The sequence below is a fragment of the Aythya fuligula genome, chromosome Z, assembly GCF_009819795.1.
Source record: "Aythya fuligula isolate bAytFul2 chromosome Z, bAytFul2.pri, whole genome shotgun sequence".
NCBI lineage: Eukaryota > Metazoa > Chordata > Aves > Anseriformes > Anatidae > Aythya > Aythya fuligula.
In genome coordinates, this window is record NC_045593.1 from 5,972,765 (window position 1) to 5,985,667 (window position 12,903).

Consider the following 12,903-nt stretch of genomic DNA (forward strand, 5'->3'; position numbering starts at 1 on the left):
ACTGGACAGGATCTGCTGAATATGTTCCCAGCCTGTTTGGGAATAGTTGATCTATATAGTCACTGGACCATCCAGAAAGAGGGAAACTGGACTGTACTGTTGTTTAAACTCAAGAGCATATGTGTTCTCAGATTTGGCCATGCTTCCCTCCTCTATCTCCACCATCGGCTAAACTTCAGAGGTCTCTGTGATCTGTATATTAGTATATTAGTATATATGTATATTAGTGATAGACAAAAATAATTTCTATAGCTTAGATGATATGATTATTAGGAGCCCCAATATAACATGGACTAGTATATCATTAGATATTACTGCTTGGCTTCTTGAACACAGGGCAGCTTCTTTGAGCCCTACCTGAAGCTAGGCTAACTGTGCAGATAAGAAGCACGTGGGCCATGGGCTTTGCTGTGTTTTATTCTAATCTCAACCCTGTTAACCTCTGAGTATCCAGATTCTTCTTTATCTTTTAAATGCTTTAATTGAGCAACTAGAGTACAAAAAATAAGTGGAAAAGCACTGCTTTTATTCCTTACTCCAAAGAACAGGGTGGTATTTTGTTGAAAGAAGAGTTTCTACATCTGGGAGAGCCCTATCTGTCTTTAAACACATTATATGTGTGGGGGTATGCTGCTGAAGTTTTGCCTTTCTCTTTCTGATTAGCTCACTGCTTGGGCTGCTGGTTCTTTTTCTTAGACTTCAAGACCATTATATAAAATATAGAATGTATATATATATATATATATATATATATATATATATATATAGAACTCATAACAGACTCTTATAACAGACTCTTATAACAGGTGGGTATTTCTCACCTGCCTGCAATTAGGTTTGAACCCAGGTCTGCAGACTTCCTAATTACTGTGCTAAACACTGACTCATCCTTCCTCCCACATGCTCTCTCTTACCCCTTGCTGTTTCTGGCATGGCATCTTCCTGTCCTTATGCCAAGGGAAGTGGGCATGTGGAAGAGAGCCAAGTGTATCAGACTTGTGCCACTCAAATACCCTCTTGCAATGGGGTGGGGCATTTACATCTTTCAGGCAGCTTTTTAGGTTGCTTTTCCCTGTCTCAGTAGCACAAAGCTGCTGGAGTTTAGGCCTTGGCTTGACCCTAAAGTATGGTCTGTGTGAGACTACTGCCAGAAGTGAGCTGCTTGATTGCTCACTGCAGTGAATGGTTATGTGAGTGTTGTACACTTTGTTTGTCTGTTATTCAGATGAGTTTAACTTAAACTTTGACATGGGTGAACTACTACCAGGCTATGCAAGTTTTCACCACCAAGTCCATCAAACTCCCTTAAAAATTCTTCTTCTGCAAAATGGAAATTTCCATGAGAATCGCGCCTTATACAAGTTAAGATACTGAGAGCCAAATTCATCCCTGTAGTACATCCACTGAATTCAGAACAGAGCTACAGCAAAGATGAATTGGTCTGGAACGTATATGTTGAATATTTAATGCAAATACAACATGCCATAAGTGCATGTCCTGCAGGTAAAATGCAATTATTCTAATTACACTGCAATTACTGTACAGCTACAGAGGAAATTACCTGATTATTTGCATTCTGTGCTATAAAATGTTCTTTTAATTCAGGCTCCAAACCCATGCAAACTCGTTTCCTTGCATAAGAGCTCCAGATATTTTGGTTAGCAGGCATAGCCCTGTCATGACAAAATGTAACCCATCTTTTTATTACTTCTTATTCATATCTTGGTGGCCCTTTCCACTAACCTGGTGGTGGCTAGATTTTAATAGTTAAATCTAGAGAGATATTCACAACATGCTGATTTGACTCAGCAATGGGCAGGTGTGGTGCTGTTGCTAATGCATCTATTTTGCAAGCCAATATGCTTGTAGCATGCCATGGTGTGTTTTGTGGCTGAAATAGCTTGGTGTGCACAGATGCTTACTCCCTTTCATTATACAGGTGGCTGAAACAGACACAGAGGAGAATGGAGTAGCACCATAACAGAAGTGGTGAGGCTACCAGTGACAGAGAAAAGTCCTATGAGATAGAATAGGGGGTTACTTGGGAAGAATGTAGAGTCACAGAAAGGTTGGTTAAAAGATGACCTCTGGAGGTTATCTCCATTAACATTCTGTTTAAAAATAACACTTTTTTATGAGATCAGACATAGCTTCATCTAGCCAAGTGTTGAAAGCCACTGAAGATGGAGATTTCATAACTTCCTTGTGGAGCCCTGTTCTGGTGCTATGGAAAGAGTTTTTCCTAATCTCCAACCCCAAACTCCCATCGTGCTCACTACCTTATCACCTACCAGTGCTGAAAATGCTTCTTTCATCTTTGAAACTATCTCTAAAGTTGTTGAAGGCAAAATTAAGGACTAAAGAACTGGACTATGTAAAAGTACACTACTAAGATGGAGGATGGCAGGAAGAACAATTGTAATTGTAAATGATCACTTCCTTAATTCCCTGTGAATACACAATTTCAAAATACAGAACACATATGTAGATGACTCATGTACATGTGTCTATGTGTAATGATGTCTGGAGTATGCAGGTTTAAAACTTCCCTGCATAGCAGGGGTGGTGAGGCAAATTTTATAAGGAGCTTTAAGACATGATGAGAAGAGCTAGATGATACCTTTTTGTTAAATATTATTATAATGCCCACAAAAACGATTCATTTCTGAGAGGTCATATCACCAGAGGTCAATGATTTGCCCCCTAATTTGGAGTAAAATCATTACTGTTTATTGAGCAGGTATCTTGGATTCCCTTCACCCACCTCTTTCTCTCTGTCTGGAAAACTCTCTGAGGCTTTGTTTGTTATACTCTACAACAAAGGCAATTCAATTAGGACATCAAGCCAGCCCAAAACTGAGGTCTCTAAAGGGCACTAGAGACAGTCTTTTAAGATGTCCAGTCCTGCTGAAACGAATGTCTTTCTTATTAATTTGGGAACACAGTGGTTCTTTCTGACCCTAAGAACCCTGCTTTTTATTGATCAAAATATGTAGTTTTTTTGTTTTGTTTTTGTTTTTCCTTGGGCAAATAATTCAACATGAAGACTGTTTCGTAAGGCAGGCTTATTTTTATTGGAATGATGTAAACTGTAAAATCACAATCAAAATGATAATTCACATACTAAAATCCAATGAACTGTAGGCTGCTGAATTCTCATTTTTGATATGAAATAGAATATATATAAATATTTATCCTCTGGTCTATATTACAAATAAAATTGAATGTCCTTTTCAAAGTCAAATATTTTTAAATATTTCAGAGGGCTACATTCCAAAGATATACAGTATCTCTGGTGAGTTTCTGGAGATTGCAGAAGTCATTCATGCTGCACAAATAGAACATTGATGTCAAATTATAAACAGCATAGGTGTCGTTAGCAGTAGTAGAAGTAGTAGCTGAGGATTCTCATCACTTTTTATTTGAGAAAGTCCTCTTTTCTTGGTTTCAGTAGTATATATATATATATATATATATATATATATATTTTGCCTACTATAACTTAAATTTAATTTAAAATTAATTAACTTAATTAAACAATTCAAATCCCCACCCTCACCCCAGTGGCTACCTATGGCTGACTTTTTTTTTTTTTTAATTTATTTTATTTTATGTGAAATAGCAGCAAAAAGCACTTAGCAATTTCTATTACCACAGAAAGAGAGGAAAAATTAGGTTGCTGCTATTGCTGTTATCCATATATTTAAAAATAAAATAAAAGTTTGATGTGTGCGTAATTGGGAAGTCCTGACCTTTCTATGGTTAAAAGCACAATACTACATGTAGCAATATAACTACAACTGTGTGAAGGTTCCTCTTTTCATATTCTACCAATCGTGGTTGATGCATAGACCTCATTTCCCATATGGTAAAAGCAGACTGACAGCAATTGTTAGCATTTATTTTCTGAAGTTTTGGTCTGTCCCCTGTATACTCCACCCCTTACAACTTCCCCACGCTGTCTAGTGAATCATATTCCTGAAGATTTCTTGGAATCTTGGATTTTTTTGGATTTGGAATTTCTTGTATTTTCTTCTTCATATTAGGCCTACAAAGATTAATCAGGGATTCCTATGCAACTACTCTCCTTAGCCATCTGTAAAATTTCTGGTAGGACTAAAGGCAAGCAAAATATCTCATATGAACAGGTGTTTGTGAATAGAAAAGGCATGTCCCCATGTAATAAGTACATGTGACTACAAAGTACAAGTATGTGACTTACTAAAAGTACTAAAAAAAAAGTTACATATTTATGAAGCAGAAAAACAGAAGTCAGTCAGTACCTCTACAGAGATTTTTTTCTTTGAAAAATATTTCTAAACACATATTTTCATGCATAAGCTAAAGTAAAGATTTGAAGTGGACCAAGAAAGAGAAATCTATATATGAGATAACATTAAATACTTTTATATAACAAGTATAAATACTTAAATATACCAATATATATACCAAATTTATTTTCAATACACAGAAATGAGGCTAGAAGAAGGAAGTATATTTTGTTTTAACATTCACCTTTTGGTTTGAAATATAGATATAGACCATCCCAGTGTCTCATTTATGTGCTGTTCAAAGGTTTCCACTAATGGAAAATATGTGAAACGCTTTTATACAGATAAGTGAACATCTAGAAACATTTCAGGTGACTTGCAGTGGGCCAGAACTGGATGCAAATATTGCACAGATTTAAATTTAGTACCAGCAAATAGTTACTTAAACATAGCTGTATGACTTCTCACAGCTGTTTTTGAACATGATCATTAGAAACATGAGACCAACCTTTGAATTCACCATTTTTTCAGTTCTTTAATTGAAAGACTAATTTATTCATCAACTCTCAAGTCAGACTGTGTCTTTATAGAGCTGAACAATGACAAACAAGGCCTTAAACAGGTGCTTACTGTATCCTTTTTTTTTTTTTTTTTCCAGTATTTTGGTTAATGTTTGTGTCTAGTGTAGTGATGGGAGGAGTTATCATAAATCTTCCAACACCCTTCTTTCCAAGTTGATTCACAATTTATGTTCATTTGCCTCTAATGAGATGATTAGAGCTGAATCAGATCAGATTTAATCTGCAGTTAAACCGTGAAGTTATTTTTCCCCCAAATGAGGTTATAAAACCAACATCAAGCTTAAGCTGCTGTGTATTTTTCCTCCTTTTTCTTTTCTTTTTTTTTTTTTTTTGTTTTGTTTTTGTGTGTGTGTTTTTGTTTGTTTGTTTGTTTGTTTGTTTTGTTTTTAAACTTCAACACTTCACAACTGCAAAACAAGGCATCTATTTGAGCATGGTAAATATGGTAAATACTGACATCTGCTTTTCAGCTACAGTGTAGTAAACTACACCAGTTGGGCAAGAACTACATAAATATACTATTGAGATAGAGACATATTCAAATATAAGTTAAATTTCTTAGAGATCTTTAAATTTTATTTACTGACATTTCACAGACCCCTTGGTTTTGGTAATAAAACACCTTGTGTCATGTAAATTAACTATGACAATTTAGCCAAAGTCACTAGAGACCTAGGTCACCAGATTCTTTTCATGTCCAGTAGTTGGCAAATGTGTATTAATTCCCCTTCTGTGGGTGCATAACGTTTTAGATATTCCTATTTCTCTATTTATCAAATGTGGGTTAATTACTTTCATGTAAGGTATTACTGATGCTTACTTCTTGCTTCCCTGCACTCCTCCTATTCATTGAAGTGCTTGTGCCAGATTTGGATGACTGAATCACACCATCTTTCTGCCTGTGAATGTTAACTTAAGAACAGAGCTGATACTGTTGAATAATTTCACATGGCTTCACCAATAACATCAAATGGGGAAGGTCTCTGCCTTCAGGACTAGATTTTCATCCATGACTTGTAAATGAAATAACTAGGAATTAAATAGTAATAATACGCACACACAAGCTGTTGTTAAAGTCTGTTGGAGCTGCAGGGTATCAAGAGTCTCCTCTGCTTTATGTGCATGGGTTACTGTAGGTAACAAGCCACAAAGGGAGGTTGTTTATCAGAAGCAGTACCTGTTCAGAGTAAGGAACAAATTTTCAGCATCTGAAACTCACACTGTGACACACTAATAGCTTGGAAAGCACAATAACTGTGTTGTTCAGGCAACTCATAAAACCTGGCCATCAGATCAATCCCTTGAGTCCATGTGAATTCTCCATAGTGTAAAATGCCAGCCCAGTGGTCCTTCCTAGAACAACTGATTGCAAGGTCATAGCCTTAGAAATCAAGGTCTTCATAAACGAAGATCTAATCAAATAACCCAAAGTAACTATATTTAATGCTGTCATTTCTGCAGCATTTCTATCATATTATATTTAGAAGTGTATAGAACTTGTATGCTGTACTGTCTGCTTATCTGTAGCTTACCCAGTGAAATATTATTAGTTTTCATATCTATAACTTTTATTGTTTTATCTTTGACAAACTCTGAAATAGTACACTAGTGACATTTTTAAAAATTAGCCTTCTGCGTTTAAAGACCACTCATCATTTTCATCCATCATTGTTCTGGAAATGTCACATTGATTTTATCCTCTTTGCAATAAATGGTAACATCCAAAAACCAAACCAAAACAAAAACAAACAAACAAGTAAAAAAAAACAGTCTGACACTTCAAAATCAGCTGCCACTCTTGGATAGTGCAAAAATAAATAAAAGGACAATTTTCTTGAAGGACAGAAGAGGGAGAAAGAATGTAAGGCAGGGTGAGAGAGAAAAAAAGCTTTCTCTTTCTGGCAATACTGACAACAACCAAAAGAGCAGGAATCATAAATAGTGTTTTGTTTTTCCTGTCCCACCAAATTTATATAAATAGTAAATACTGATCAATGAAAATGCCTACTAACATGTCCTAAGAATATTAGTTAAATATATTTCCAAATACAGTCTAATACACTGAAAAAGGAAATGGGAAGCAAAGATTGTAATTGCATGCTCCCTTTCCTAATTTCCCAACTCCACTACCAGTCTGTTAAAGTAGCAGACACCTTCAACAGAAACATGGGCCTTAACAAATCTTGCAGGAATTTGCCACTGACCTTAATATCTCCAGCTGTTTGCATCTAATGGCAGCAAGTGTTTGCATCTAATGGACAGTCTGAGAAGATGGGACTGAACCAAGAAATTTTCCAGAAGTCAGGCTTGCCCAAAACCTCACTGATGTTATTACAATGTAACCTTTGGTGGCATTGGATGATGAATCAACTACCAAGTGCAGATAGATAGAGGGACTGGAAAGTGGAAGATGCGGGTCCCAAAATGAATGCAGAGTTTGCAGTCAGGTGTCCAGAGCTATGCAGACAGTGATAGAAATGTCTAAAAGGGCTTCAAATTTTAAGGAATCCATGACAAGTTAGGAGAAGAATTCCTCAAGAAAGACTTCAGGATGTTGTGAGGTCATAAGGAAAGGGAGAGAGCAGGTTTTGATTTGTCTTCACAACCAATAATCTAACAGAAAATAAAAGATTTTTCTGTTTGGATATTTTCACAAAACTTCATATTGTGTCAGTGGAGAGCAAAATCCATTGCATTCTTTTTATTCTATTAAGATTTTTTTTTTGGATCCCGAAACAAACAAACAAACAAACCACCAAAACTGTTTTCTTAGTAAACTTGGGAACAATCTCCACTCAGACACAAATATGATTTCAGTTTAGCATTTCATCCATTTAGCAATCAAATATGATTTCAGTTTAGCATTTCATCCTTATTTAGCAAAGCATGTAAACACCCACTTAATTTTAAGCAAGTGCTTAAATCCTATTCCAGTGGCAATTAATCAGGCACTAAAGTTAAGTGTGTGTTTAAATGCTTTGATGATTTGAAGCCTAAACAATGAGCAAAGTAATGGCTTACTGAGATTACTCTGCACCAGGAAATACTGCTTATTGAAGAAGGGACAGTATGGTACACCTCAACCCATTACGTGGTAAAAGAAAGGACTTTGGATTGCTTATGTGTTTTTGTACAGCCTTTCATCATCATTAAAACAAAGTAACTCCAAAGAAGGAAAAAATATCCTTGAGAAAATTTCAAAGCTACAAATAAATAATGAGCCATATCATATTTCAATCTGTAATCACAATTTATGGAGATAGTGGAGGCTATGGTATGTTTATCTGTCACGTACATGAGCAGTAAGGACATGCCATGAACAATGAGCCTATAAAACAGGATCATAACAGAAGAAAGCTTTAATATACTTATTATTTAGATTAGGATTTAACACTTTTTCCCCCCTAAATTGAACATCAAACATATAATAAAGAGATGTTTTATCTCCTCCATCACAGATGGAATGAGTTTTTAAGTGTTTTCTTGTAGAAATAACATTTGGGCATATATTTGGAGGTAATAGAAATGGATGTAGCCCCTACCCAATTCAATAGTAAAACAGTTTTTAAATCTAAGTATGTTTTATGCTCATGAGGAAACACCTATATGGGACATGCTTGTGTCTGCAGGACAGTAGCATCTTGGCTAATTTAGTCTAAATCCTTACACTGTAACTTGAGGACATCAAAGGAGCTTAAACATATTACTGAAAATGAGAATATTCAGAAGTATTGAAGGAAGTACTTCATATACACTTCATATATACTTCATATATGAAGTACACATATAAACCAGAAAGTAAACCTTCCAGTTCAGGGCATACCCAATGAGCAGCTGGAAGGGTTAGAGTAAGTCTGTGTGGTCTGTCTATTCCACAAACCTCTATTAGAGAGTTTCTTGCTGTCCTCCTGAGACTGCCAGTGACTGATGTAGATGGGCTAGGTATACCATTAGACAGAGGTCTGTCATTGCGTTCTCTGGATTCCACAGTAAAAATCTGGCAACTAAAATTATTGTTCAGGAGGACTAAGGGTTGAAAGTCACCTGTTAATATTTAAAGGTAAATGAGATAACTCTGATGCAGACACTACATTGCTACTAAACACAGATGTTATAGGCAAATAGGTATTTAAAATCTCATTAGTCACTTTTTTTTTTTTTTTTTTTTTTTTTTTTTAACTTAGACTAGGCTTCCTCTATATCTTCAGCTACGTCTTGTTAGATGCCCGTTTACATTTGTAAAACTGGGATAACATAACTCTTTTTCTTAATCTAGTTGATGTCTTTGGATGAGGAATACCAAAATAATACAGTATTGTCCTATCTGAATAAAGTGTAAATTTTACTTTACATATCCAGGGGTATATATGCAGATTATGTGTATTACAATATTTATCCTATCCTATGTGTATTACAATATTTATCCTATTCTACTTTCTCAGAAAGGGTATTAAGTACAAGTACTATTGAATTTGGCACAGAGTTTGAGTAATCTTCTCAACAAGTGAATCTCACTAAGTTTCACATCAGCATCTGATAAAAAATAAATAAAAAAGCAAACAAGCTAATAATATATCTATATATCTATATATCTTGCTATAGACAGGATTGCTGAGGGAAAAAAAAAAAAAAAAAGTCTCTTCCTTTAGTTTTATATAGCACTCACAAGAATAGAGGCCCCATATTTGAGGCCAGCAGATGTTACCATAATAATTAACATTAAAAAATTAGGAGCATTTGAAACTGTCAGGCATCCTATCTCTGCTTTTTTCCTTCATCCACTGCTGATATTCATAGGGGAAGCAAACGAAGCTTAAGAACTATCAGGTTCCTTCTTGAATATCTCACAGAGGCTTGAACTTCATAAAGGAATTATCTTAATCATATCATCAAAGGAAAGGGCTTGAAATATGATCTCAGATGAAAACTTCGATGGAGAGAAGCATAGCATAAATTTCTCAGCTCTCAGGCCTTGGAAATTACAGCCATGATTCCATATCTCAGGCTCTGGAAGGAATAATAATTACTATTTGGCAATTTATCAAGGTGAGGGTTCCACTGGAGGGAACATCTTATTCAATTTGGAAGCTAAAATTACACAACTAGTGGGATATTAAATAGCAGCACAAAGCAGGAAGGATATGCAAGGAAAGTGATGGAACAAATCTGCGGTAAAGGTGAAGAACTCCTAACAAGTTTTCAAGCCAGCCTCTGCTTACCTCCTTGTTTTCCATTTACATCTTAAGATTATGCAGCAGAAAAAGTCTTCATAGGATGCTGGCCCAGCTCAGCAGTGAAAAAATAGCAGAACCATTAGCAGATTATCAAACCTGGAGTGGTATAATTGCTCTGCAGGTTTTCCTCTTCCTCGAGGGACACATAGGTGATCTGGGTATATCTCTTGCACGTGTCACAAGCTTTCATGTTGGAACAAAATATTTAACTATATCTTTGAAGATAATTGCAACTTAAGTAGCTATTAGATATGCAGTTAAAAGCATACTTCTGCTGTTGTAAACAATTGGGACTGATATTTTGGAATATTACTGCCCCATGGTTAATATACTGTTCCTGATTACTACTTCACTGAAAACATTAAGAGAAGTTAGATAACTTAGATTCCCTTATATCCCCCATTTCAGCTGTTAATTGCAGGAGAATAGGAATATATACATGGTCTATAACATGCAGTACTTGCCTCTTCTAACAGACATTTACCATTCAGACTCTTTACCTTAGCCACCTCCTTCATCAAATAGAAATAGAAAGAAATCAGTATTTATAGGATTTTGTACAGAAGCCCCTGAGCAACCTAATCAAAGGTAATTTGGCTTTATTATGAAGTTGGACTTGAGGAACTCATGAGGTCCTTTCCAACCTTAATTGTTCTGTGACTCATAGAATCACAGAATGGTTTGAGTTGGGAGGGACATTAAAGATCATTTAGTTCCAAATCCCCAAGGCAGGGACACCTTCCAATTGACCAGGCTGCCAAAAGTCCCATCCAATCTGGCCTTGAACACTTCCAGGGATGGTGCATCCACAACTTCTGTAGCCAGCCTTTCTGGTACCTTATCAGCTTCATAGTGAAGAATTTCTTCTTCTTATATCTAACCTAAATCTTGCCTGGTTTAGTTTAAAACCATTACCCCTTGTCCTGTTACTACATGCCCTTGTAAAAAGTCTCTTCCCAGCTTTTCTGTAGGCCCCCTTTAAGTACTGGAAGACTACAATAAGGTCTCCCTGGAGCTTTCTCTTCTCCAGGCTAAACAACCTCAACTTTCTCAGCCTTTCTTTATAGAAGAGGTGCTCCAGCCCTCTGATTATCCTCATGGCCCTCCTCCGGACCCACTCTAACAGGTCCATGTCTTTCTTATGTTGGGGGTCCCAGAATTCCAGCTGGAGTCTTGTGAGTGTGATGAAAGGAGAAGAATCACCTCCTTCAACATGCTAGCTACACTTCTTTTGATGCAGCCCAGGATATGGTTCATTTTCTGGGCTGCAAGCACACATCACTGGCTCATATTCACTGGTCTCTGCCTGGACATTGAGAACAACTCTTTGAATGTGACCATCTTGCCAATTCTTTATCCACTGAATGGTTAGTTAATTTATTCTGCTCATCTAGTCTGCTCTATGACACCATGTGCCTGAGTGCACATATGCTTCTTTAACTCTGACAGGCTTGGTGCCATGACTACGCCCCTGGGGACCCTGTTCCAGTGCAAAACAATGCTGTCAGAGAAGAACCTTTTCCTGTCCAGCCTGAACATCTCCTGTTGCTTAACACCATTTCTGTGGGTCCCTACAGAGAACAGAGAAATACTGGTCACTAAAGAGAATAGATCGGCACCTGGCCCTCCACTACCCCTCATGAGGAATCTGTAGGCTGCAATGAGGTCTCCCCTCAGCCTCCTCTTTTCCAGGCTGAACAGGGCTAGTGACCTCAGACACTCAAGGGCCGGGGCCAGTGATGGGTGGCGTACAGGCCCATGAGGCATGAGCAACCTCAGCCACCCGACCCTGGTGTTGACTCACCCTCAACCTGCAGACTGGCAACCTGCTCAACCAGAGCTGTGGCCACAAGAAGTGCCCAGCCACCCCCAGTGAGGAGTGGGGGGACTGCATTCAGTAAAAACTGACTGAATGGAGCTTAAAGATAGGACAAGATCTGAACCAGGAAATAGTGGAGGTTCCAGAATGTAGTGTAGCTCAAGCCATAGAAAAAGTGAATCGTAAAGAAAGGGATGAGTTGAAAGTATCAGCAAAACTTTTCATCATTGGATCAAACTCTTCATCAGTCAGAGACGCAGTTGATATGACATGTTCAGCTCTTGGGGTTGCTCAGTTAGATTCAGTCATTATTGCCCCACCTCCCACTAAAGATGGAAATAGCCTCTCAGAGTATTTGCAACCTTCTTGGCAAGAACTTGAAAGTCTGGTTCAAAATAAAAAGATTGTTACCATATATACTCTGACTTTGATAAAACACTGTTAGAACAGGTGTATGTGTGGGCACAGGTGAAACCAAGTAGTAATCAGGTGAACCTAGCTTCCTGTTGTGTGATGCCACTTGATCTCACAGCACTTGCAAAACAGGTTGACATACAGTTGTTAACTGAAATAATGACTGAAACAAATTACTTTGTGAAGCAAGTTTCCAAGAAGTTCTTTGGGAAAGCATCCAGAATATCAAAGCGCACAAATGGATTCCTTTATGGATTCTCTAACATTCAGTCATTGTTAAAAGCAGAGTCAAGTCCAGATGCTATATCATGCAAGCTAAAAGAAATGCCTCTTGAAACACTCTCATCTTTTTATTTTTTTATTTTTTTTTATTTTTTTATTCTTCTTTGAAATGGCCTACTGTTTTAATTTCTTGGGGATGGGGGAACAGTGTTTGTTGTTTTTTTTTTCCTAGGGAGACTTTTACAACATTTACAACCAAGACCAAAAGTTGTATTTATTCAGTGTGATGTCAGCAGGAGTGTCTGCAGTGCTCTAACACTATTTTTCTTTCTTAACCTATTAACCAGTGCATGCACCTGAAT

General features: G+C 37.0%; 1 pseudogene; it reads left to right on the forward strand.

Annotated features, from left to right (window-relative positions):
- The first annotated feature begins 11,891 nt into the window (after positions 1-11,891).
- Positions 11,892-12,654, forward strand: LOC116500475 (annotated as a pseudogene).
- The last annotated feature ends 249 nt before the right edge of the window (positions 12,655-12,903 follow it).